The sequence below is a fragment of the Mustela lutreola genome, chromosome 1, assembly GCF_030435805.1.
Source record: "Mustela lutreola isolate mMusLut2 chromosome 1, mMusLut2.pri, whole genome shotgun sequence".
NCBI classification, from domain to species: Eukaryota; Metazoa; Chordata; class Mammalia; order Carnivora; family Mustelidae; genus Mustela; species Mustela lutreola.
The window spans coordinates 115,242,303-115,268,909 of NC_081290.1; the positions used below are offsets into that span (position 1 = coordinate 115,242,303).

Genomic DNA, 26,607 nt, shown 5'->3' on the forward strand with positions numbered 1-26,607 from the left:
TTTCAATTCTGGCTGTCAGTGAATGCTCAAGGGTCTCATTATTAGTTATACTTTCATAAAATCCAAAATGAATTTTAGACATGAAATTGATCAAATATCTGAAGATACCATATGCAAGAGACATAGTGCGTATAAGTTCCATGGAAAGGCAGAACTGTGTGTTGAATCATAAAGCATTTATTGCTTTACTATGTGCATTCAAATGCTCAGGTATTAAAGTGAGATGCTAAAGAGAAAGAAAATGGGTGAGATCAAGACATGTCTCCATGGCTGAGGAGGAGAGAACTATAGGAAGCTAGAGAATGCAGAGTATAATATTTCTTTTTTTAAAAATATTCATTTATTTGAGAGAGAGAGACAGAGAGCACGAGCAGGGGGAGGAGCAGTGAGAGAGGGAAAAGCAGACTCCCAGATGAGCAGACACCCAGGGCAGGGCTGGATCCCAGGACCCTGAGATCATGACCTGAGCCAACGTCAGATGTCTAAAGTACTAAGCTACCCAGGCATGCCCAGGATAATACTTCTGATCATAATAATACAGATTAAAATAATTAGCTAATAGTTTAGCTGTCAATACTTAAAATATATTATTTTAATTCTCCTTCTAAGTTAGATGACATTACTAACTCCATTTATAAATTATGAAATGGGGGTGCAGAATGGTTGAGTAACTTGCTCTAAATCACACAGCTGGGAAATGGTGGAGCCGGGATTTAAACTAGGAAGTTTTAACTCCAGTCTGTTTCAGCACTCTAGACAAATCTACTTAATCTGTGTGGGAAAGCAGGAAGCTGCCTGTACAGGAAAAACTACAAACATACTAGAGGAGGGCTGGTTCTAATTAAAACACCATGCAATTTAGATTGTATTTTAAATAGTACTTTTCAACTCTGGGAAGAAAGCAATGATTCATAAAATATCCAGTAAACGTATAAAAGTTAAGGCAGGTGAATTTGGATGCAAGTTTAAGTTTTTCATTTTGTGATTCTCAGTCCTTAGCTAATGTGTGTATATATATACATACATATATATATATATATATATATTTTTTTTTTTTTATTCCCTCAAGTGTGTTCTTGTGCTCATGTTTGATATTTGTGGGCACTCTTGTTAATTAAGCAGAAGCTATCAACAATTAATGTAGTGTGAGCTGTTCCTAAAGTATTATAAATAATACAGTGATTAATTGCCATAGCTAAAACAGTCACCCTTTAGTACACTTTAAAGATGGATTTTCTTGTTGAATTTGCTGCTGTCTACTTAATAATCATAATCATGTGGAAAAAATCGTCTTCTTTACTTCTCTCCAACAGAAAATTATATTTAAATCATTTGCTATAAGATACTTGTTTTGCTTGGTAGCCAAGAAAATTCTTGTAATTATTATAATAACCTTAAAGTTTCTGCTGAATTCAGCACAACTGAAAATTTAACTGCCTTACTAAACTGTTTAATAGCAATTTAAAACTTAATTTCACCATTTAAAATACAATTTAGATAGTCAAGGGAATTATAGTTCACTCTCATTCATTATACTTTTATTTCTAGTAAATAATAATAGTTATTAGCTCGTATTTGTACAAGCAACTTTTGAGTCTTTCCTTACTTATGGGAGTATAAAAGGCAGTCCTTTTTATTATTAAAATTCCAGCTGTAAGTGGACAATTTTTTTAGTGAAATATTAGAAGGAGTTAGAAATGTGCCTTGCATTTTCATTTATTTCAAAAGAATATTATTACCATGTCAAAATGGTGAGGAAATAATTTTGTTAAACTGAGTTATGCATTGATCTCGAGACTTTCTTCCCATATTCAATAAGTTGTTGGGTTATTTGCTGTTGTCTTAGTCTTTTTACAGATGTTTGATAGGTATTGCCAAATACTACATTTTTGTTGCTTGTGTGTCAGTAGTAATAGAGAATTACTTCCAACTATCATTCTAGTCCTCATCATGAATAGTTTTTAACTACCAAAAAATTATCACCACTAAAAGTTTTGAACTTAATTTAAAAAGCCAGTTTACTTGGCTTTCTTTTATTTTATTTTTTATTTTTTTTTAAAGATTTTATTTATTTATTTGAGAGAGAGCATGAGTGAGGAGAAGGTCAGAGGGAGAAGCAGACTCTCCGTGGAGCTGGGAGCCCGATGCGGGACTCGATCCCAGTACTCCGGGATCATGACCTGAGCCGAAGGCAGTCGTCCAACCAACTGAGCCACCCAGGCGTCCCTTTTTAAAGGAGTCAGTCATCTTACCAAATCACACTAGAATCACACAGTATTTTTAGCATTGTCCAGTTCAACACATAACACCCTATAGAAAAACATTGGAGTACGGGCTCTCTTATGTATCTCACAGACAGACAGGAAGCCAAAGAGGTACATGTCCTTCGCAGACAGAATAATCTTGAACTCTTTCTAATAATTATCAAATCCTAGTTGAGAGAATTTTATGGAAATAAATGTATTTTATTATGGATCAAGACAGACTACTAGAGAATTATAAACTTATGTCCCACTGCTTGGGCTCTTGTAGATTGTTTTTATTGCATTTCATCTCAGTAATGGGATGTTGTAAGAAACCAAAATGCTACCTGCCATTATAGGTACCATTATCCTGGACAATCCAAATGAAATAGTTTTAACACAGCTTCAAATGCTACTTCCCAAAGAGTAACTTTTTCTTTTCATTCTTAAATTTATGGACATTATAAATCTTCTAATTTAATTAGTTTAATTAATCTTATTGCTCCTCTGGTTTTGGTTACTGAAAACAAATCTGCAATTTATGTCTACAACATCTCTATTCAATGCATCTGTGCTTACTTTTGGCTCTATAATTTAACTATTCTGGTTATCACTTGCACCCAACTTCTATATGTTTAAATTTTATTTTAGGATGTTAAACACATTACTGAAAATTAACTCCAGTGTTTTGTAAAGGAAAATAACCTATAAATAAGATACTGCATAAGATAATGCATAAGAAGTACTGTTTAAGTACTATTTCACGCTCTGTTTAAGCCTATTTCACCAGAATATAATACCTCTTTTCTTTTTAAACTTTACATCATCTTTCCCACTAATTCCTTCCAGTCTGTCTTTAAATATACTATGGACTCAGATAACTCCAAAATGTACATCTCCAGTTTCAACTCTCCCCAGACCTCAACTCCTTTCTGTGTAATTGCCTAATCAATATGAAATATATGCTTTGACTTCCAAAGGCCTTAATTTCTCCTCTATCCCTCGTGCTCCATCCTTCCCCATCTCTGCAAATACCACCAGAATTACATTCGTTTGCTCAAAAGCAATAGCATCCTCCATTTTCATCCTCAATAATAGCTCTTCCTATAAAACAGATTCAGGACAGGACCATTTTTTTACCACAAAGATGGCTAGGCTCTCCTCCCAGTCTGAGCTCTCAGCATCTTTCACTGAGGCTACAGCAATGCTTCTACTATTGGTTCTCCATGTTTTATTATTGGTTCACTACAATCTCCTATCTATAGAACTTAATTATTTATAATGCACTTTCTGATATTTGACATTAAAAAAAATACTTACTATTTTCTGACTCTACCATTACAATGTAAGCTATAAGAAGCAAGGATTTTTTTTGTCTTGTTCATGCACTATTGAACCCCGAGTGTCTAAAACATTACCTTGTAGGTTTCTTCTGCTATTAACTGTCAAGCTAAGAGCTGTGTTGCCCAGAATCATCTTCCTTTTATGGTACTGAGTTAGACATGGACAAAAGAGGAATTTGCAAAAGATTTAGATGAAAAATATCTTCTAAAGAGACAGTTGTCATTACTTTTCAAGCACACTTTAGTATCAGATAGAGTGACTGACACAGAGGTGCCCAGCAGATTCTAACTTGTCCTCACTCTCTTCTTTTCTGTTTCGATTCTTCTTTCCTGCTAGTAGCACTACTTGAGCAATGGCAGCCTTAGGCCTACTATCAGATACGTAATCATGGGACAAGTGGCGACAGAGTTCACAGAGGCAAAAGCTTCTAACTGACTTCTCCACAAGGTTCAGTTTCAGTCCCATTCTAGCAACTGAATGTCACTTCATTCTCAGCCTTTTTGTGTTAACACCTATGTCACTAACGACACTGCTTTCAGAAGGCAGACTGGTGAACTTTCCCCCCGTCTGACTCCCCACCTCTATCCCATCATTTCCCAATCTCCTCCCATGACTATATAAATTCTAACTCCCACAATAGAACCCTTCTCCCAATATACTAGTTTCAAGTACCAGACATGCAGAAGGCACCACTAAGTATTTATTTAATTAATAAATATAAAATACTTTGTGCAGATCCTAGCACATAAGTAGTACTAAAAAATACTACTTGTCATAATTACATAATTATCATTAATAAATATAAATGAAATATTTAATATAATGATCTCATAGGTGTTCATACACAATATGAAGATATTTAGAAACCAGCCATGTGAAAGAACAAGAGATAGGACTGAAGAAAATCAAGAGCTATTTTCATTGACCTTTTTTTAAATTTATTTTTTATGTATTTTCAGCATAACAGTATTCATTATTTTTGCACCACACCCAGTCTCCATGCAATCCATGCCCTCTATAATACCCAACACCTGGTACCCCAACCTCCCACCCCCATACCTTCAAAACCCTCGGATTGTTTTTCAGAGTCCATAGTCTCTCATGGTTCACCTCCCCTTCCAATTTCTCCCAACTCCCTTCTCCTAACTCCCCAATTCCTCCATGCTATTTGTTATGCTCCACAAATAAGTGAAACCATATGATAATTGACTCTCTCTGCTTGACTTATTTCACTCAGCATCATCTCTTCCAGTCCCATCCATGTTGCTACAAAAGTTGGGTATTCATCCTTTCTGATGGAGGCATAATACTCCATAGTGTATATGGACCATATCTTCCTTATCCATTCATCCGTTGAAGGGCATCTTGGTTCTTTCCACAGTTTGGTGACCGTGCCCAATGCTGCTATAAACATTGGGGTACAGATGGCCCTTCTTTTCACTACATCTGTATCTTTGGGGTAAATACCCAGTAGTGCAATGGTAGGGTCATAGGGAAGCTCTATTTTTAATTTCTTGAGGAATCTCCACACTGTTCTCCAAAGAGGCTGCACCAACTTGCATTCCCACCAACAGCGCAAGAGGGTTCCCCTTTCTCCACATCCCCTCCAACACATGTTGTTTCCGGTCTTGCTAATTTTGGCCATTCTAACTGGTGTAAGGTGATATCTCAATGTGATTTTAATTTGAATCTTCCTGATGGCTAGTGATGATGAACATTTTTTCATGTGTCTGATAGCCATTTGTATGTCTTCATTGGAGAAGTGTCTGTTCATATCTTCTGCCCATTTTTTGATATGATTGTCTGTTTTGTGTGTGTTGAGTTTGAGAAGTTCTTTATAGATCCTGGATATCAACCTTTTGTCTGTACTGTCATTTGCAAATATCTTCTCCCATTCCGTGGGTTGCCTCTTTATTTTCTTGACTGTTTCCTTTGCTGTGCAGAAGCGTTTGATTTTCATGAAGTCCCAAAAGTTTATTTTCGGTTTTGTTTCCTTTGCCTTTGGAGACATATCATGAAAGAAGTTGCTGTGGCTGACATCAAAGAGATTACTGCCTATGTTCTCCTCTAGGATTCTGATGGATTCCTGTCTCGTGTTGAGGTCTTTTATCCATTTTGAGTTTATCTTTGTGTACGGTGTAAGAGAATGGTCGAGTTTCATTCTTCTACATATAGCTGCCCAGTTTTCCCAGCACCATTTATTGAAGAGACTGTCTTTCTTCCACTGTATATTTTTTCCTGCTTTGTCAAAGATTATTTGCCCATAGACTTGAGGGTCCATATCTGGGCTCTCTACTCTGTTCCACTGGTCTATGTGTCTGCTCAGTATACTAACTGGAAGAGAATATGTGTTAAAAAATTACTGTGTGAATGCTATGGCAGTTTTACTTATTTGTAAAGCTATCATATGCGATTGACAATTGCTTTACATATTTATGTATTGTGTGAAGGACAGAACTGGACATTGAAATTAGTAGGAACCAAATCAAATATTAAAAAGTCCCTTGTATCAAACAGAAAGTATGATATGTCTTACAAGCATGCAAACTTTGTTAGCATTATTTTTAAAATGCTAATAATTGATCTTTAGGGATAAACATATTCCTGTAATGGGTTGGAATTTACATAGAATAATCACAAAATTGTCATCAAATCTTCAATTCTATGCAGTCTTCAATAGCTGCTATCTGCATGGTGGCACCACACGAGGTGTTCAACTCCATTGTTTATGTTTATGATGATAATTCCTAGACAAATATAACAAATACATAATGAATTGATCCAATCAAATTTATATTATTGTTTAGTATTATATATGCTCCCTGGCAAAGCTATATTAGACAACTGGGTGTGTAATCATTGCAGAATTCTCTGAAGGAAAGTGATTTTTCCAGTTGGATGCCTTTTATGCAACTGATTTTTTATTTTTTTGTTTTTATTTTTTTGAGGAAGAGCTTAAGCCTCTTCAATCAGGATAAACCCCAAGAATAAAGTTATATGCTAAAATTATGTTTGAACCAATTCACACTTAAAATCCTCTGATGCTTCACAGTAAAAATTAAGAAATGGATGATATACACTTTTCTACATTTTCAGAGAACAGTGTCAACTCTGCATTATTAAAATAGGTAATTTTTTAATTTTCAAAAATTATTTTCTGATGATTACTACTATTGTTCATATGAATGATCATATGAATGATCTTTATAATAAATGTCCTATATTTTTGATAAAACTTTCTTCTTAGTTTAAAGCTGCTCTAAATAAGTACTTGTTTTAGAGATGTTCTTTTTCTTTTTCTCATTAGTTTCAGAGGTAGAATTTAGTGGTTCATCTGTTACATATAATACCCAGTGCTCATTATATAAAGTGCCCTCCTTACTGCCCATCACCCAATTATCTCTTCTCCCCACCCATCACTCCTTTAGAGATGTTCTTTAAGAAGAAAAGGAAGGAGGAAGGTGATTTGAAATTGTGCACTATCTTCTTCCTCTCACACTTTGCTCATTCTCTTCCCTTTTCTAACTCCTACTCAATTTAAAGAAGTAGAGTACAAGAGTACTGAAGCAGTATTTCCTACTTAAACCTGTCACCATCACCAAACAGACGAGATACTACTTCAATCTGAGCTCCAGGCTCTTACAGCATTGGCCAAATTCACAAATGTGATGTCCATGTTGTTGACATTTATTTGATATAGTTTAGCACTCATCTTAATTTACCAGGGCAGACATTCAGTTCAGGTTCTTTGATTATCCACCAACTCCTCAATTTTCTCCAAGACACTCAAATCCATATCTACAGTTTCAATTAGCCCTAGAGGCAGATTACCCATTTCTTGAGCTACTTACATATGAGAATGTTAGGTGATCTAAACCACATTCCCTCCCCCAAATAAGTTAAAAGCCAATTAAGAAACAATCACAGGAGAGAGACAAATAGAGGATTAAAATGTTCAGCTTTATTACCGGTATACTATTTAGACAGAGTCCACATTTTATCTGTGACCAAAACAGGCTTGCAACATACCACGCCTGAAAAGGACAGGTTTGTCTATGTTATCCCAAGCTTATCTCAAGTAGCAGAGACTCACTAATTAAATTCTTAAGCTCTCTGAAGATTACTAGAAATATCTAATTCTACCAAAGAAATAGAGACTGAGATAGAGAGGGAAAGGAATGGATGGGAAAATGGAGAAGGAAGAAGAGGGAAAGGGAAAGAGAAGGAGAGGAACAGGGAGGAGTGAGAATATATTTATATCAGTTTCCTCCTCCAAAATCATAACCAAGTAATCTTTCCACCTCCTCTGGAGAGGACTGAGTAAAAGGTAAGGTGAAATGTTCAGCACATTATTGTTTTAGGAGTTCTTCCTCATAGAAATATGAGACCAGGGAAATGAAGTTTCCTACTAGCATGACCTACTTAACATACCATTCATGGGGTCTCAACAAACACTGAACTTATGTCCTTTTGGGGGTGATGGAGGGATAGATACAAACTCAGTGAATAGTACCACCATCACCTAATTAAGCAAGTGAGAACTCTAGATGTTATCCTTGACATCTTTTTTCCTCCTTGTTTTCTTTACAAAACCATTCATATCTATCTTTACAAAAACCATTCATATCTATCTTATCCAATAATTAAATCTTGAATCTGCCTCCACTTCCCTCTGTCCAAACTACCACCATCTTTCTCCTTGTCCACTCATCTACATATACTCTTAACGTTCTCCAATCCTTCATCTACATTATAGCCAGAGTGACATTTTAAAAATACAAATATGACTAGGTCACAGATCTCCACTTCCATCCCAGCCCTACCCTGTCCCACTGTCCTCAGTACTCTTTACATAACCTAACGTCTTTAACGGTCGTTGTTCACCTTCACCTGGCCTCATTTTATACCATCTTCCATTTTACTCTGTTCTCCAGCCATTCTAGCCTTCCCTTAGCTGGGTTCATTTACCAAACCCATATCTGCTACAGGGCCTCTGAACATGCTTACTGATGTCACACTTATTCTTCACATTTCAGCTCAGTCCTTTCTTCCTTAGAGAAGCACCTGTGACCACCAAGACTCTTCCATACAATGTAGTACTGTGTGTATTGTTCCTTCTTATCACATATAACTATCAGAATTTTATATTTTTATTATTTGATTCACAATCACCACTTCATATTTATTAAACTATAGCTCCACAATTGCACATAATATAATACCTGAATGCTATTATATCTAGTGTATGCCTGGTATTGAAAATAGCATTTGTTGAATTAGTGAACAAGTGATGGTCACTGCACCTTCACCTTTCTATTGTAATTATATATTCTGCTAGACTTTGGGTTCTTTGAGAGTAGGAGCTTTATATTTTCCCTATTCAAATTATTTATATTTCAAATTACTACAGTTATTCATTATTTACTAATCTTAGTTCTATCTGAAATTGCTGATACAAAACACAATAAAGGAGAGTTTCTAAATTTTCTGTTACCCATGTTTAGAATTTTTTAATTTAAGATTTTTAAATGTATATATAAAACATTTCAAATCCCATTTTTATTATTTATGGAAGCATAATCAGTGTATTCTTTTCCTTTATCAAAGGTAAAATCTATTTTCATGAATTATCACATTATCATTAATAACTAATTAACAATCATAAAAAAAAAAAAAAAAAAACAATCATTTTTGCCATCACTCTGAGCATTAAAATGATCTACCTTTGCTATAGAGTATAATGCAGTTTAGTATACATGAGATAATGTACATGAAAATAATTTATTAACAATAAAATGAGGTAAGAAGGTGAATTATTGCTAATATCAATAACTTTGTTAGGATTTATCAGCAATGATGCATGTAAATAAACATTAGATGAAAAAGCTTGTCAGAAACTGCTTTTCAATTGTAACAAGTTATGAAAAGTAATCTTATAGCTTAAGGATGACTCAATTAATTTATCTTATTCTTTCCCAATAAAAAATAAGATAGGGTAAAAAGCATGCTCTGGATATCCTAAGAAACCTCTTGTCTAGGATATCCTGACAGAAGTGGAATGAAAAAGATTTTTTTATGAAGTAATGAGAATCTGACATACTTTATCACCATACCACAATCAATCAATTCCTGAGATTTTAAATTCATGTTTTAATTTTAATTGTTTTAAAATACTATATTGAGATTTTTTTCCTATAAAAATATCAGTCTTAGATATAACCCTATAAGTGGTTAACAATCAAAATTAATGCTAGCTAGATGAATATCCTACTAACAGAAACTAAATCTGAAAAAGAAAATCTCCAGGCAGAATGAATATACTATACTGTAGAATTTATAACCAAGATAAACTCTTGGATGAACAAGATGAACTGCCAAGGAGAAGTTACTTTCTAGACCACTGTTCACAACCAGAAGTTTTTCTTTGTCCCAGTTTCTAGGAAAGCTCATGACCATGACTGATGTTATCAGCCACTCAACTCCCTCTGGCTTTCTGTCTACCTCAGATTCAACCTAGTGTTAATCTTTTCAATTATTACTTGATCAATATGTTAACTCATTTGTCATTGTTGTCGTCGTTGTCTTCTTCTTCTTGCCTCTGTTTTTGTAATATCTACTCTTAAAAACTCCAAACTAGCATTAACAGTCATCTATTTCCTTTCTCTGGCTATTAAGGTCCTTTGGAGAAAATCACAAAAGCTTTTCAGACTTGAACTCCCAAAGATCAACATGTTCAGACTAATTTTTGAATCTTCAGGGCCACCTGATAATCCTTCTAAATATCTCTAGCTTCCATGTTATACCCCCAAAACAACTGTTCTTAACTTTTATCATTCTCATAAAACCTAACCTTCCCCCAAGCTATTGTCAGAGACAATGGCATTATTTTCTACTTCACCAAGAAAACAAACAGCATGATGCAGCAACTTCCTCAAATTAATGTTCTCCAGTATACAAATTTACTTATTTATGATGTCAAGCCTTCACCACCTGTCACCAGTTTCAGGGCAAAGCTATTCTACTCACCTGATGATCTATTGTTCCTATTTTGTTATACATTTTCAATCCCTCATTTCTCATCCCATCCTTTTAAAATTCCTCACAATCACTTTGCATATGTAAACCCCTTAAATGGTGGCATTCCTCAACATGTAATTGTTGGTTCTGTAGGTTCTTTTTGTTGTTTTATCACTTTGGCACATTTTCTTCCTTTTTGATTAATACTTTATGTCTAATCTTTCTCCTTTAGCCCACACCCATAATTTTAATGACTTGGATAATGCTTTGGCACCACAGACTGAAGGTCTACATCTAAACATCTTGTATTCTTCCACCTCCTCCATCATGCGAATTATCAACTGGTCTCAGGCTAGCACTTATATCTTTCCATGAACTGGATCATTCTTCAAATAACACACACAGTTAGGGACGCCTGGGTGGCTCAGTTGGTTAAGCGGCTGCCTTCGGCTCAGGTCATGATCCCAGCGTCCTGGGATCGAGTCCCACATCGGGCTCCTTGCTTGGCAGGGAGCCTGCTTCTCCCTCTGCCTCTAGCCTGCCACTCTGTCTGCCTGTGCTTGCGCTCTGTATCTCTCTCTCTCTCTAACAAATAAATAAAAAAAAAAAAAAAAAAAAAATCTAAAAAAAAAAAAAAAATAATAACACACACAGTTTAATTTTAACCGAATTTATTTTAAACACATATTTAATCAACAAAAAATATAGGGAATGCTTTATTAAGGGTTCTGAGATGAATGAGCCACAGGCCTCCTCTCAAACTCATAATAAAAATTTATACAATATAATATCATAATGTAAAAATGCACATGTGTACAAGATAAAGAGAAAATACAGAAGAATATCATAAGTAAAACAAAAGAATGCTCCTTAGGACCTTCAACAGAAAATTTCTGAAAGTAATAACCTTCACTTTAGGTTGAAGGTCACAGGTTTTGCTCCAGTGAACAAAAGAGAGGAGGACACTTACTACAGACAAGTGAAACACAAGCACAAAGAAATAAAAGTCTGAAATGCCATGGTATGTTTGGTGACCTATAAGCAATTCAGTGTTTCTGCCTTGTAAAGTGCAACAGAGTGTGTGGATGGGGTAATAATGATGCTAAATGGAATGGCAGGAATGAATATTTATTGTTATTACAAATTTTCAGTTAATAAAGTTTAAGTGTAAAAAATTAATATGAAAATGGAGAAGAATAAGATGTGATTAACTCTCATAAAATAATTTGTTTCTAAATTTAAAAATTATTCTACATGATAAATGATATCTTTGAGGTTAAAAAAAGGCAGAAGTATAAAAATTACTGACCAACATTATAGAAAAATTATCATCAAGGGCAAAAAGTAAATGTTGTTCTCTTCTCTTTTTATTTTCCTTCACTTCAACATTTTCAGAATTAGGAGATTTAGAAAAGACTTTCATAAGTCTTTTCTAAATCCTAAATAAACAGTTTGTTTTTATGATGAAACACAAATGCTCTTCTTAAATATGCAATAAATCAGTTGGCACATAGCTTACTCTCCAATTTCAAAAATGTTTTTATTTCAATATTGAACTGCAAGTAAGACTTCCAACTTATTTCCTAAAAGAATCAGAATATAAATCATGGTTACTTTTCTAGGTTATCTCAGAAGAGCCAATTTAAAATATACACACATATACACAAATAGATTATAAATATCTAACAAAAACAGAAAATTGAGATTTTTGGTGAATAGGTGATGGATCTTAGATCTGAAAATGTGGAGAAAACAAAGAGAATAAATACAACATACACATACAAGGTACAAATTTATTATATATGAAATGCCTTGCTAGAGAGGCTGGAGACAGCATTTAAAAATCCTTACAATGTAACAGGTAAAAATTGTAAAAAGTAAATGCATTAAAAATCAAGAAAAGGGGGAAATTATGGTAGGATGAAATATTATACCAAGAAGATGCAGAAAGCACAGCAAGTTTTACAAAGCTCTATTTCTTAATGTTTCCACAGAAAAATTTTCAAGGTCCAGTTTGTAAAAATAATTTGAGATGAGGTGTGGTGTCAAATGAAAAGAGTTCAAATATATGGTTTTCTGCTGGAATGGCTGTTTCAATAATAATTTTTGTTTGTTTGTTTGTTTTGCTTTTTACTTACTAAAGAAATAGCCAAACCAATGTTGATATTAATGATAGACACAAACTCACCACACATTAGAACCTGCTGAGAAGACATTAATTGCCTTCTTCAGTCATCATAACAATCTTAGGAAGTAAGTACAATAGATCTATAAACACTTAGATATAATTCTGCTATCCAAAAACACAGTAAAACCCAAAAGTTCGAGTTTTGTTGCTTATTTTTTCATAAATCTGCCACACAAGCCCTTTTGATGGGAAATTTGACCTGAACTGAGTTGAAGTTATAGTTTTCATTTATTTCACTATGAATGACGATTACTATGTTTCTTTGAAAAACTACAAGTTGCTTAGCAGATCTGCTGAGGTTATTACATACATATTGTCTATATAATATGTACAATATTATCTTTCTAAAAATCCAGTATTTCTGGATTCTGAAACATATCTGCCACCAAAAGTTTCAGGGAAAGGATTGCTTACCTCTACTACTATATGCATATCCTAAGTAAAATAAGAGAAGCCCAAGAACATGCATCTACAATGTGTCCAAGATCTAAATTCAGATAGAACTTGAGTTTAAGCTCTTGTCCACTATATGTATCATGTCTGTATAAAAATTTTGTTTCTAGTAGAATGTCAGCTTCATGAAATCAGAGATTTTGTCTAATTTATTCAATTTGTTATTGCCAATGCTCATGAAAGAATTTGGAGATTGCATACGAAATAGGTGTACAATAAATAAATGTTTGTGGAAGTGTGAACTATGTCTATCAACTCAGCCTTCTGCAGATATTGACATAAAAAGAGTTCAAAATATATTTCCTAACAAGGAAAGCTCTTCTGTGTTCTGCTAAAGGTACTGCCATGTTTTAAGAGTCAATGAAGAGTGTAACACTAAATCTCCCTTGTGAAGGAAAGAAGCCTAATGAAATTATGTGCCCAAATGTGAAGTCCACTATATAAAGATAGGGGGTTGAAGAGTTCTCAAGGGCAGATCAAATATGCTTCCCAGAAAGTCATGGTAGGTCTGCTCTAACACATAAAATTTAAACGGCATTGCAAAGGATACGGCCACAATCAGGATAGTCTGGAAAATGACTAAACAGCTATATCAGGCTTAGATATAACGTTTCTATTTTCTTAAAAAAAAAAAAAAATATGAGGAGTCTTTTGAATTAGAGAGGGCATACCCAGACCATGTTCTTCTTATAGACAAATCCTGATTCTCTTTTTATTAGGAATGCTGATAGCAGAGAAAAACTAGTACAATATCCAAGGTCAAAATAATGCAGCAAATTCCACAAAATGACTAACAACAACAACAGACCAACACTGATCGGGTCCAGGGCACATCCCCTGAACAAATTCTAGGTATGCCAATTGTACCTCTCTTTCCTCATTGCCAGATTATCTGCAGTGGTGCTAAATCCTAGTATGTAGGAAGGAGTTTCATATTCACCTAAATCAATAATTGAACCAATTTCATTTATAACACAGATATACAATATATTTACTATGTACATTTTAAATTTATGTTGAATATTGATTGCTTCACTTTCACATATCATTGTATATTTTACTATAACAGCAATTGATATCTGTTAAAAATTCTAGTTCCTGAAGGTTCTCAAGTCCCAATTTTGAGAAATAAGTGTCTTAAATGGTAATTTTAAATTCACCTGCAAAAGTAACACTATCTGGAAACCAAAAAAAAAAACCAAACTCCAAAGTACAGAGAAGTAGTAATTGCAAGAGAAAAGGCAGGTAGGGGGATGGGTGAAGTAGGTGAACGGAATTTTTTTTTTATTTTTTTTTTAAGATTGATCTATTTATTTGAGAGAGAGAAAGTCCAGTGGGGAGAAACAGAGGGACAAATTCCAAGTGGACTCCACGTTAAGCACAGAGCCAGTTGCAGGGCTGGATTCTATGGCCCCAAGAGCACAACCTGAGTGGCACCCCAGGTGAAGAAAATTTTAAAAAGAGAAGAAACTGTCTGAGACACTATGAATTTTAAGTTGATTGACATTATGCATCACAAAACAGTAAATATCTGTAAATCAATTATGCTATCCACATACAGTATATTATAGTTCCATAGAGTTAATCTGCCGTATCTAGACTCTTGTGTGGTTTGTTTGAAGGGAACCCTTTAAAAAGAGTGGAGAAATATATTAATGGAAAGACACCTCTATGACAACTAGAGGAAAGGAAACACTCTCCCTCCATGCCAGGGCTCCTATTACATAAGTTTGTTTTGTTTTGTTTGTTTTCTGGTTTCTTTGCTTTTTTTCCCCAGGGGACACAGTAACCATAAACCAAATTATAAGGAAGAAAAAGAAGAACTAAAGAGAAAGATTGCAAATAAGGAAATGAGAAGAGATGACATAGGAATAACATAAAGTTTAAAAACCAAATAAATAAAAACAAATTAGAGACATAAAAGCCTAAAAGATGCTGATGGTGATAGATTACGCAGATGAGTTATCAGGCAAAAGATATAATACCCTTAAAAGAATTATGATACCTTAAAATCATATAAATGATCAAGATAAACTTAAAAACTTAAAGCCAGAGGATTTAAAAATTGGTAAAATTTTACATTTCAGAGACAGAGGACACTAAGAATATGAAATAAAGCACCAAAAAAGTAAAAACACAAGATATTTGAATATATAAACATGACTAAATATTAGAGATAAGTTTAAAATAATGTTAAAGAAGGATCATTAGCAAAATAAAATACATGAATGTAAAAAACTGCAGTGTAGCAGACTTAAAGATTAAAGAAAGATGAACATGTTTCCTTACTGAACACAAATGTTTAAGGGGAGATGGGGTAACAGGGTGATGGGTATTGAGGAGGGTATGTGTTGTGATGAGCACTGGGTATTATATGAAACTAATGAATCACTGAACACTACATCAAAAACATGATATTCTATACAGTGGTTCACTGAAAATAAAAAAAATAAATAAAAACCCAAATGTTTAAAGTGCTGTAAAAAAAAAAAAAAAAAAAGTAGATATAGACAAGGAGCACAATCCTTGATCATTCATGAAAGACTGTCTCCCAGGAGTGTGGCATTCTCTGCTTGCAGTGGAATCTCTCTAAATGAAATCCTAGTGGGTAGGGAAGATAGCAATGCCATTAGACTCCCCAGCCCCTAAAGTTTTAAAAATGTACCATTCTATTTATAAACTCTCAGGATCAGTCCCCCACACAGTAGCAGGCCCTCGGTTTCCCCAGCACAAATAATGGCTTATCCAGCCCTTCAGAATTTCCCAGCTAAATTTAATTTAGAAAGTGAACAGATGAATTGACTTTCCCTATGCCTATCCCCCAGCATCTTTCAAGGACTTTCATTTGTATTGTTTACAAAGTCTCCTTGATTCTCAAGGGTAAAACAGCAAACCATAACAGAAGGGACAGTGGAGTATGTAATTGGTAAGGGGTAAAGGGCAGAGGGATGGACCCCATGAACAGTTCCAACTTTCCTACATCATTAGAATAGAATAGAATAGAATAGAATAGAATAGAGAAAGGAAGGGGTCACATTTGAAGGTAAACCTTAGAGTTCTGTAAGTAATTTTCTGTGTTCCAAGTCTTATAGCCTAGATGTCAATCTCAAAGTCTTTTCTCCTAGCCAAAACTTGGCCAATGTACTGCCCATGCCCAAGAGTCACACTATTTTTTATACAAGATCGACTAAACCCCAGGTGTGTGTCGTAGTGATAGGACTGGGTAGGAGGAGGGAAAAAGAAAGATACCCTCTAAACGACAGCCAAGGGAGAAAAATTCAAAATTTATTTAGAGAAATTTCCAACCTTCTTTGCAGGAAATTTTTAATATCCTCCACCTATTTATGTTGGGGGATTGTTCAGCTTTTCTACATAGAGCTGTGCTCGGAGCAACTGTGCAGCTGGCCTGCAACTAATTCACGCTTTACTTATCGTCCAGTGTATATAAGCAAATACAATCTATTTGTGGAGTCATTAGTCATGTCCACTGGGATATTCCCCCTTCTACACACACAGACACACATACACATTTCCCCTGCCCGATTTTTGTTAACTTCTAGAAATGCTTCTTGCCAGACCCAGGATAAAGAAATCTTGCCCAGGTGAATTATGAAAGCTCTATGGCTTTATCCAGTTCTGTCTCGTCTATTTATGATTTTTTTTCCCCCGGATTTTCAGTGTCCCTTCTAACCAACAAGTTTCTATTGGCAGAATTAACAGGTCAGTGTGGGGTTGGCTGTGAAAAGGGAGAAAATGGCTGTCTGAATTTTTATTAATTAAAGAAAATACAGATTTCGTAACAATATACATGACATGGAAATTTTGTTGATGCTAATCTCTATTATTTTTAATGATTTACATGAAAAACTACTTAAATTATAAAAGACTAATATTGACTTCATTTGTTTCCCAGACAGAAAGCTTAAATGTGGGACTATCTGGTTGGAAAGAGGAGACCAGAAAGCCCCCTTACTCTTCAGGGAGAAAGCTCTCCATACTTCTCAAAGCAAAATGCCCCCCATTCATTTGCACATAATACTATCCTTCTCTTCCTAAACCGGGTGTTTTGTAAATATTTCTTTTCAAATTCTAATCATCATGCTTAAAATCACAGGATGCTTCCCCTACAGTGAGAGTGACTTGCTTGACTTTTGAGTATTTCTAAGATCAAAAACCTGAAATTTACAGGGATAAATGTGCTTTTATTACCTTGAAATTATTAATGTTATTTTAATGGTGTATGATTTATTCCCTCATTTCTAAAAAGGAACTGAAGTAGCTATACTAAATTCAGTACAGAGGAAATATGACCTTATGAAATATTTTCATGTGCTGAATTTTTTTTGTATTTCTGAATATAGGCTATGACCTACTTTTGAGATTAGAGTCAGGGACACTTTTATCCTAATCAAAATTTTCCTCCTTATATATATATCGGCATGTTGAAACTCTACATATATTAAAACATGAATTACGGCACAGACGTCTGAGACATCAAGCATAAAAAGACCTTACCCTCCATTGCAAAGGATGGAGGACTATTTCAGTACACTGAACTACCTAATCTCTTTTATAGTTTTCTTTTAATTGTATTCTTTTTCTTTTCTACATATAGAACTTACCAAAATTTGTAATTACATAATTATATGTGGTTAATAATTCAAGCTCAATATCCTCTAAGAGTGTCAGTTCCATGAGAGTAGTGATCACTTATATATTTATAAATAGATATTACTAACATTTTATGGCATTAATAATGTCCCAGGCACAGTCTAAAGTATTTAAAGTACTTCAATATAGTTAATTCTCCGTAACAGTCCTATTACGGTTATTATTTGCACTTTACAAAAAAGGAAACAGAAAGAAGTTTATTAACTAGCCTGAAGTCCAGTTGTTGGGAAGTACAGGAGCCCTCTTCAAACCCATGCAATTCCTTGGCTCTGGTATTTATGTTCTCAGTGACTATGTTACTTGGCGTGGCTATAAATAGGCTCTAGAATCAGACTGCCTTTTTTAATTCTAGCCCCACTCCTTATTAACACAGTGACTTAGGTAAAGTTACTTATCTCCCTGTTTCCTTTTGGGAAAAAATAACACATACTACCTACCACAAAGAATAGGTGATAAAATTAAATTAGTTATTACATAGAAGCAAGTAGCTCCTGATATCATGCTTGCTTCATTGCAGGTATCCAAAATAGATTTGTTCAATGAATGAAGACAAAATTACTATATAGACAGATATAACATATCCTTCCTAGCTTCTTTGGTTTTTGTTTGTTTTCTAACATATGGCTAAATTACCCAGGATCAACTCCTTTGGGGAAAGAATTTTAAAAATGTAAATGAACTTCTGGGATAAAACACAGGAATTACTTTGTGATCTTAGTTTAAGCAAATGGTTCCTGAAACATGACAACAAAAGCACAGCAATAGATAAATTGGACTTCATAAAAATTAAATATTTGTGTGTATTAAAGGATACCATAAAGAAAGTGAAAGACAACCAAAGAATATGAGAAAAATTCTGCAAATCATATATGTGATTAGGGACGTGTATTGAGCATATGCAAAAAACACAATTTAACAACGAACAGACAAATAACCCAATTTAAAAATAGACAAGTATTTCAATATGTATTACAACAAGGAAGATACACAAGTGCCAATAAGTACATGAAAAGATGCTCAACAGCATGAGTCTTTTGGGAAAGAGAAATCAAAGGCTTCATGAGATACGACTCCACATATACAAAAAGGCTTCATTAAAAAAAAAAAAAGGGTAGGCAATTTCAAGTGCTGGTGAGGATATGGAGAAATTTCAACCTTCATGCATTGCTGGCAGGAATTTAAAATGGTGCAGCCATTTTGGAAAAGTTTGGCAGTTACTTCTCAAAATGTTAACAGAGAATTATTTATCACAAGACCCAGTGATTCAACTCCTAGGTACAACTGAAGAAAGCTGAAACATACAGCCACATAAAAACTTGTACAAAACTGTTTATAGCAGCATTATTCACAAGAGCTCAAAAGGGGAAAAACCTAAATGGTCATCAGCTGATGAACAAAATATGGATTGTTATTCAGTAATTAAAAAAATTGACATATGCTATAACATGGATGAACCTTGAAAACATTTAACCAAATGAAAGAAACCAATCACAAAAGCCCACATATCATGATTCTATTAATCTGAAAAGTCCAAAATAAACAAATTCATGGATACAAAGTTAGTTAGTGGATGGATTTTCTTTAAGGAGTGATGAAAATGTTCCAAAATGAGTGGTAATGACTGTACAACCTTGTAAAAAAAAATAAAAACCATTTAACTGTACACTTTATAAGGACAGATTTTATGGTATATGAATTGAATCTCAATAAAGCTATTGTTACGAATGTAAAGGAGACCACAGTTTCTGGCTGCAATACTTACAGTAACTATGTCTGTGACTACGTACACATTCACTCATTCTGAGTTTCAGTTCCCAAGACAATAAAATGAATAGTTGAGACTTATCTTTAAGAATTCTCCAGCTATGAAATTCTAGCCATAAAGAAATGCTTTGCTTAACTGAAAAATTACATAATTATACACACATATACACTAACACAAATGCATACACATATTCCACATATATACTTAACTGATTTCATTCTACCTAATAAAGTCACATTGTGACATGTATAATCACAAATAACTTAATTTTTTTATCTTAATAAATCTCAACTGAATTAACAGATCACAAAAAAATTTCTTTGTTGGATAATGAAAATACAATATATTTAAGCCTAATGTTGGATATAGTGATATATTCAACATCTTTTCTATATGACATCCGGTGAAAAGGCAACAGAATATTTCATGGGATAAAAGGCTCAACAGCAGTTAGAGAGATAGAAAGGTTGTGATTAAGAGTACGTTAGAGAGAAGCTGGGAATAGCTTGAAGGGCTGCAGGTTTATAGGTTCAATTTGAGAAGGATCATGGCAATTGTGAGGGTACAAACAGAATCATGACTCAGTTCACAATTCTGAAGAGAGCAACCTGTCCTCAAGTTATTATTTTGATAATGTGGTCCTGTAGGATAAATAAATTTGCAAATTACAAAAGTTTTCAATTACTTACTTGAGTCCCTTCTGATATCTGCGTAATTAGTTACTATCTCTCTTCTCATGAAGGTACAGTGTGGATAGCTAAGAGAAAATGGATGACCAATAATTTAGTCTCTGTTATTTGAATTGTAATGGACTTCATGAGATTATCTGATCCTTTTACTATATTCAGGGAGTTACATCACTGGGTGTGAAGCACCTCAGTCCCACTGCTAGATAATAACATGCCTATTAATTGGAGAAAATTACTTTAATTTTACTTTTAAATAATAAGGTTGAAAACCTAAAAAAAAAAACCCACTAAAAAGATATATAATCATGTAGTTTCTCTACTATCATTTTCCCTCATCTTCTAATTCCTATTTTCACCTCTTCCATGAATAATGATTTTTTTCAGAATTCCTTAAGTCTAATTCTTTTTTTAAGACTTTATTTATTTATTTATTTATTTGTCAGAGAGAGAGAGAGCACATGCAGGCAGAGGCAGAGAGAAAAGCAGGCTCCCCACTGAACAAGGAGCCCGATGTGGGACTCAATCCCAGGACCCTGGGATTATGACCTGAGCCAAAGGCAGTGACTTAACCGACTAAGCCACCCAGGTGTCCCCTTAAGTATAATTCTTTTATGCATATGCAAGAATACAAAAATATAGAATATTCTTACCTCACATTTTAAAATACAAGACTATATACAATACACACTGCTGTCCAGCATCTGCTTTGATGTTAAAGTGTTTCTTTATGTCCATAACAGTACCTAGATATTTTCCATCTTCTTAACATTTGTATGTTATTCCATTGTTTAATAGACACATGCAACTATTTGCCATTTCAGATGCTGCTGTAAATGAATATTTATGCATGTATATATGCATAGATATGCACACACGCATATACACACATATACATGTATGCACACACATGTATATGTGTGTGCATACATGTGTATGTGTATGTCAGAATTCAGTAAGATAATTTCCTAAAGGGGATATGGATAGGGCATTATTTACATTTAAATATATCATCCACATTCTAAAACAGCTACACTGATACATGACTTCTGGGTGAAACTTGGGTTTTTCCAGGCCACATGAGCTTAGGGCAGACACAGTAATGTCAATCAGTATCAGTCTCTCTGACTCAACCTTGAAACACAGATATGGAAGAAATCAGAATCCCTTCCATATGGTCCTCAGTAATTACTTGGTAATTACTAATATGTTCTCATAATTAGTCATGCTCCCTCTGTCATTCACACGGATAGTAATTGGGTCTTGGGTTGTTACTGTGACACTTACCTCCTTCATGTCATAATGTGAGCTATGTTTTCATGTCTCTGCTGTCCTCTACTCCTGATATTACCCCATGGATGCCCATGCTAATTCTATGCCACATTCCCTCACCACCTTACCCTAAAATGCGGAGCACATCCTCTCATTTTCAGTTTATTCCATACACTCAGGTGATATAAGTAAATAACTCTTGATTTTCTATTTTCTAATAGTATAGAATATATTAAACAAAAGATCCCTTCTGGCTATAATACTCAACAACTCCTGACTAAAGTCTAGCTGGGCTTGCTAAAAGCCTAAGCTCAATTATTTCTTCTGCCCGGAGACCCTAAAGATACACAGAAACAAACAGACACACACACACATCCGAATGAATTTTATTTTAATTTTCCTTTTTAGTTATCTCCTTTGTCCTCCTTTCCAGTATAGTTAATAAGCTATTACTGAGAACTTGTGACTTTTAAGAGACTTCTAAACTTTTAAAATAATATTTTAACTTCTAGAAGACAATAGCAATTCAGATATTATTTGCAAAATACATGATCCTTCTTATACATTCTATGATAATTACAACTTTGCTCTGAATTTTAGAAGTCTTACATAATTATTTCAAAAGGATTCAAGAACATAATAATTCAATTTTTCACAATTATTCCTAATGTCATTTTTAGATTAACTGCATTGTAGAAAATAAAATGATTTGTTCTTCAACCTGTTTTACAATGTGACTCTTTCTAGTTAACTAATGTTTGATCTTGTATTTCGAGAAACTATAAAATTGGGCAACAGTTTGTTCTCTTAATGGATGGTTTACACATGCTTTATAAAATCAAATTAAAAAGTAAAATTATTTCATTTAAACTACTGACAGGTCAACTACTGCATTGGAGTTCAATATTTAGAATTAATATACAACGGGAAACACCTAACATACTAGATCTTTTCTTACCTTTCCTGCTCTCCAGAACTATCTTTTAGATCCTGACCTGTGCTAGATGAAAATAAACAATAATGGGTTTATAAAAACTTTATAACAATTATTATCTTGCTTTGAATATCCTGAACAGTTATGATTTATACTTCTCTCCTGGCATTTACATTCTATCTCTATTGGTTTATGTTTATGCCTTATCGAGTAATTAGGATCTAACTCCTGAGATTAAGTCACTTTATATGCTATATCTCTTAATAGAGTATCTCTCTTATGGCAGAAGTTCAAAAATTACTAGCTGAAGATGATTGTGTGTGATAACTCAAGGCACACTGCTGATTAAATGGAATCATTTGTATTATAAAAGGACTTAACATGGATATTGACAAACAAAAAATATCAATAAATGTTCGTTTCACTGCATTTTTCAAATGCCTTTGGTTAATCCGACATGCAAGACATTCTGGGCTTCATTTTATTTACTTACTTTTATTTAAATCCCAGTTAGTTAACATACAATATAATAGTGGTTTCAGGTGTACAACATAGTGCTTCAACAATTCCACACATCACCCCATCGTCATCACAAGTGCCCTCCTTAATCCCCATCACATCTTTCACCCACCTCCCTTCTGGAAACCAGCATTTTGTTCTCTATGGTTAAGAGTCTGTTTCTTGGGGCGCCTGGGTGGCTCCTTGGGTTAAGCTGCTGCCTTCGGCTCAGGTCATGATCTCAGGGTCCTGGGATCGAGTCCCACATTGGGCTCTCTGCTCAGCGGGGAGCCTGCTTCTCTCTCTCTCTCTCTCATTGCCAGCCTCTCTACCTACCTGTGATCTCTCTCTGTCAAATAAATAAATAAAATCTTAAAAAAAAAAAAAAGTCTGTTTCTTGGTTTGCCTCCCTCTCTGCTTTTCTTCCCTTCACTTATTTGTTTTACTTCCTAATTTCCATATATGAATAAAATCATACAGTATTTGTCTTTCCCTGACTTATTTTCCTCAGCATAATACTCTCTAGCTCTATCCAAGCCTTTACAAATGGCAAGATTTTTCATTCATCTTTTATGCTTGAGTAATATTCTATTATAGATACATACACCACTTTTCTTTTTTTCATTCATCAATCTATGCACACAGGGACATTTCCATAATTTGGCTATCATATATAATGCTGCTATAATGTATCTTTTTGAATTAACCCATTGAATTAACCCATTGAATTTTGCATTCTGTGGGTAAATAAATACCTAGTACTGCAATTGGCCCAACTGGAGGGGGGTTCTGTTTTCACCTTTTTGAGGAACCTCCATACTGTTTTCCACAGTGGCTGCACCAGTTTGCATTCCCACCAAGAATGCAAGAAGGTATTCCTTTCTCCACATCCTTGTCAACACCTATTATTTCTTGTGTTGTTGATTTAAGCCAATCTGATGGGAGTGTGGTGATATTTCCTTATAATTTTTATCTGTATTTCCCTGATAAGTGATAATGAACATCTTTTCATGTGTCTGTTGGCTATCCGCATGTCTTCATCGAAAGTGTATTTGTGTCTTCTGCCCATTTTTAATTGGATTTTGTTTTGTTTTGTTTTATAAGTTCTTTATACATTTTGGACATTAAACCTTTATCAGATATGTCATTTGCAAATATCTTCTCCCATTCTGTCATAGGGTGTTTTTTAGTTTTGATGATTGTTTCCTTTGTTGTGCAGAAGCTTTTTAATTTAATGTAGTCCCAATAGTTTCTTTTTTATTTTGGTTCCCTTGTCTGGGTCTCATTTTAATTAAAAATATAAATGGTATAAGCTCTTTATTATTTCTTTAGTACTTTAGCTCTATTTCTCAATTAACAGGTAAAATACCTACTATTGAAGTAAATTTCTCTGTCTTTTTGGATTAAATAATTCAAAGTTAAAATGTAAATTTCTGGTCATACTTCACCAATAATAAATGAGCCTACACATTTCACACAGTATGTCAAGCCACTTAAATAATCATTTCCTTAGGGGTGCCTGGCAGGGCTCAGTGGGTTAAGCATCTGCCTTGGGTTCAGGTCATGATCCCAGGGTTCTGGGATGAGCCTAGTATCCGGTTCCTGGCTCTGCAGGGAGTCTGCTTCTCCCTCTTCCTCCAGTCACCCTCCTCAACTATATTCTCTGTCTCTCAAAAAAATAAAATCTTAAAAAAATAAAAAAAAAGAAGAATTTCCTTAAATCACTTTGGCTTTAATGAGTGAATCTAAAAGGTTTATCATACCTAATTTTTTGTCTCATTAAAAATTACATAGGCTTAACAAGAAATCTGCTAAGAGCTTATTACATAGTTCTAAAGGTATAATCTCTGTGATACCACAGACATGTTAATTTTATAAATGTAGTATTCTGTAAGTACAAGTATTCAAAGAAGCAGTTAGAGCTTGGCCTTCAGAGTCAAACTTCAGCTTGAAAATTATATGTAGATTATATAAAACAATCCAAAAACATGGCTTATCCATGGCATCGAGCGTATTACTATAACTGTTAAATGATACAGAGAGATAGAAATGTGTATCTCCAATTCCCCCATTATGAAAAATCAATAAATCCTTTCTTATTTGCACTAAAAAAAAAAATAGTATGAGGGGTGCCTGGGTGGTTCAGTGGATTAAAGCCTCTGCCTTTGGCTCAGGTCATGATCCCAGGGTCCTGGGATCAAGCCCCACATCAGGCTATCTGCTCAGCGGGGAGCCTGCTTCCTCCTTGCTCTCTGCCTGCCTCTCTGCCTACTTGTGATCTCTGTCAAGTAAATAAATAAAATATTTTTAAAAAATAGTATGAAACAAGAACAGCATCATGACTATCTTTTATTTCTTCAAATAAAACACTATGTTCTTTATAAGGATTAATCACAAATTTTTAAAAAAATTGACCCATCTATTATGCATCTAGAAAGTATTTGAATAAAACAATAAAAACTGCTTAAAGGAAATTTTAAAATATGGAGAAAACTAAAAACTAAGCAAAAAGTTACATAAAACAAATATTTTCCTGCAGACCACATATAAATATTTGTAAGATTGTTCTAGATTTCTAAATTACATATTATGTAGATTTACTCTCATCATATGTAGGTTAAGTAAAAAGAGGTTTCAGAAACAAAAATTCAGAAAATGTAATTTAGCTTAATGTCATCATGGTTGTTTCAAGACCAGTCACTGTCCCTTTTGGTATTTTTTAATCCACTATTTATTTTGTGCTTATATTTTTGTTTCATAGTTTGCATGATTGTTATCTCTCCTCTTTTTATTTTTTTTTGTTTTCAGTTACTATATTTTGTTACTTCCTTATTCTCATCTCCTTATTCTCGTTCAATCATTATCTAATCCTTCATTTGCATATTTCCATTCTTTTTTTATTCTTGATTCTTTTGCTTATGTGTGGAAGTTTTGGGTTTTGCTTTCATTGTTTATATTTTGTTGCTCCTTCAATTCCTTTTTCTTCACCCAAATTCCTTGTCTCACTATGCTTGTGTGTGTGTTGTGTATATATTTGCAGATTTGACATTTTGGCTCATTGGCAAGAGTCAGAATATGATCAGAAGAGGAAGACATAATAGAGTAACAAAAAATATGATAAAACAGATTTCAGTTTCTTCAAAAAATGGTTAGAAAGTAACATTTTGAGAACTGAATCTATTGTTGCTTTCCTTAATACCAGTTTTACTGGATTAATGCCAGTCTTTCCAGAACTAAGACTGAAATGCAGAAGATACTTTATACACAGTCACATTACACTTAATGTACTTTACCTGTTCATGTATCCTAATCATATTACACATTTTCCTTTGTATCAAAAAACACAATAGGTCATTTAAGTAAATTTTAAAGTACCATTCAAAAGAAGAAACCTATATAATTTCTTGTTCTCAGAGTTACAGTTTCTACTATTATTTAAAACTCGAGTGGAAAGTAGTAACTTTGTGCAAACTTCTGTCTTATCCTTTAAATGAGCTTTATCTAAAGAACTAGATGTAATCATACACTTTCTTTCC

The 26,607-nt window shown here is 34.0% G+C and overlaps 1 protein-coding gene across 2 annotated transcripts in view; it reads right to left on the reverse strand.

Moving 5' to 3' along the window:
- Positions 1-26,607, reverse strand: part of GRID2 (glutamate ionotropic receptor delta type subunit 2) — a 1,533,206-nt gene that overhangs the window by 1,410,602 nt on the left and 95,997 nt on the right. The window lies entirely within an intron of this gene.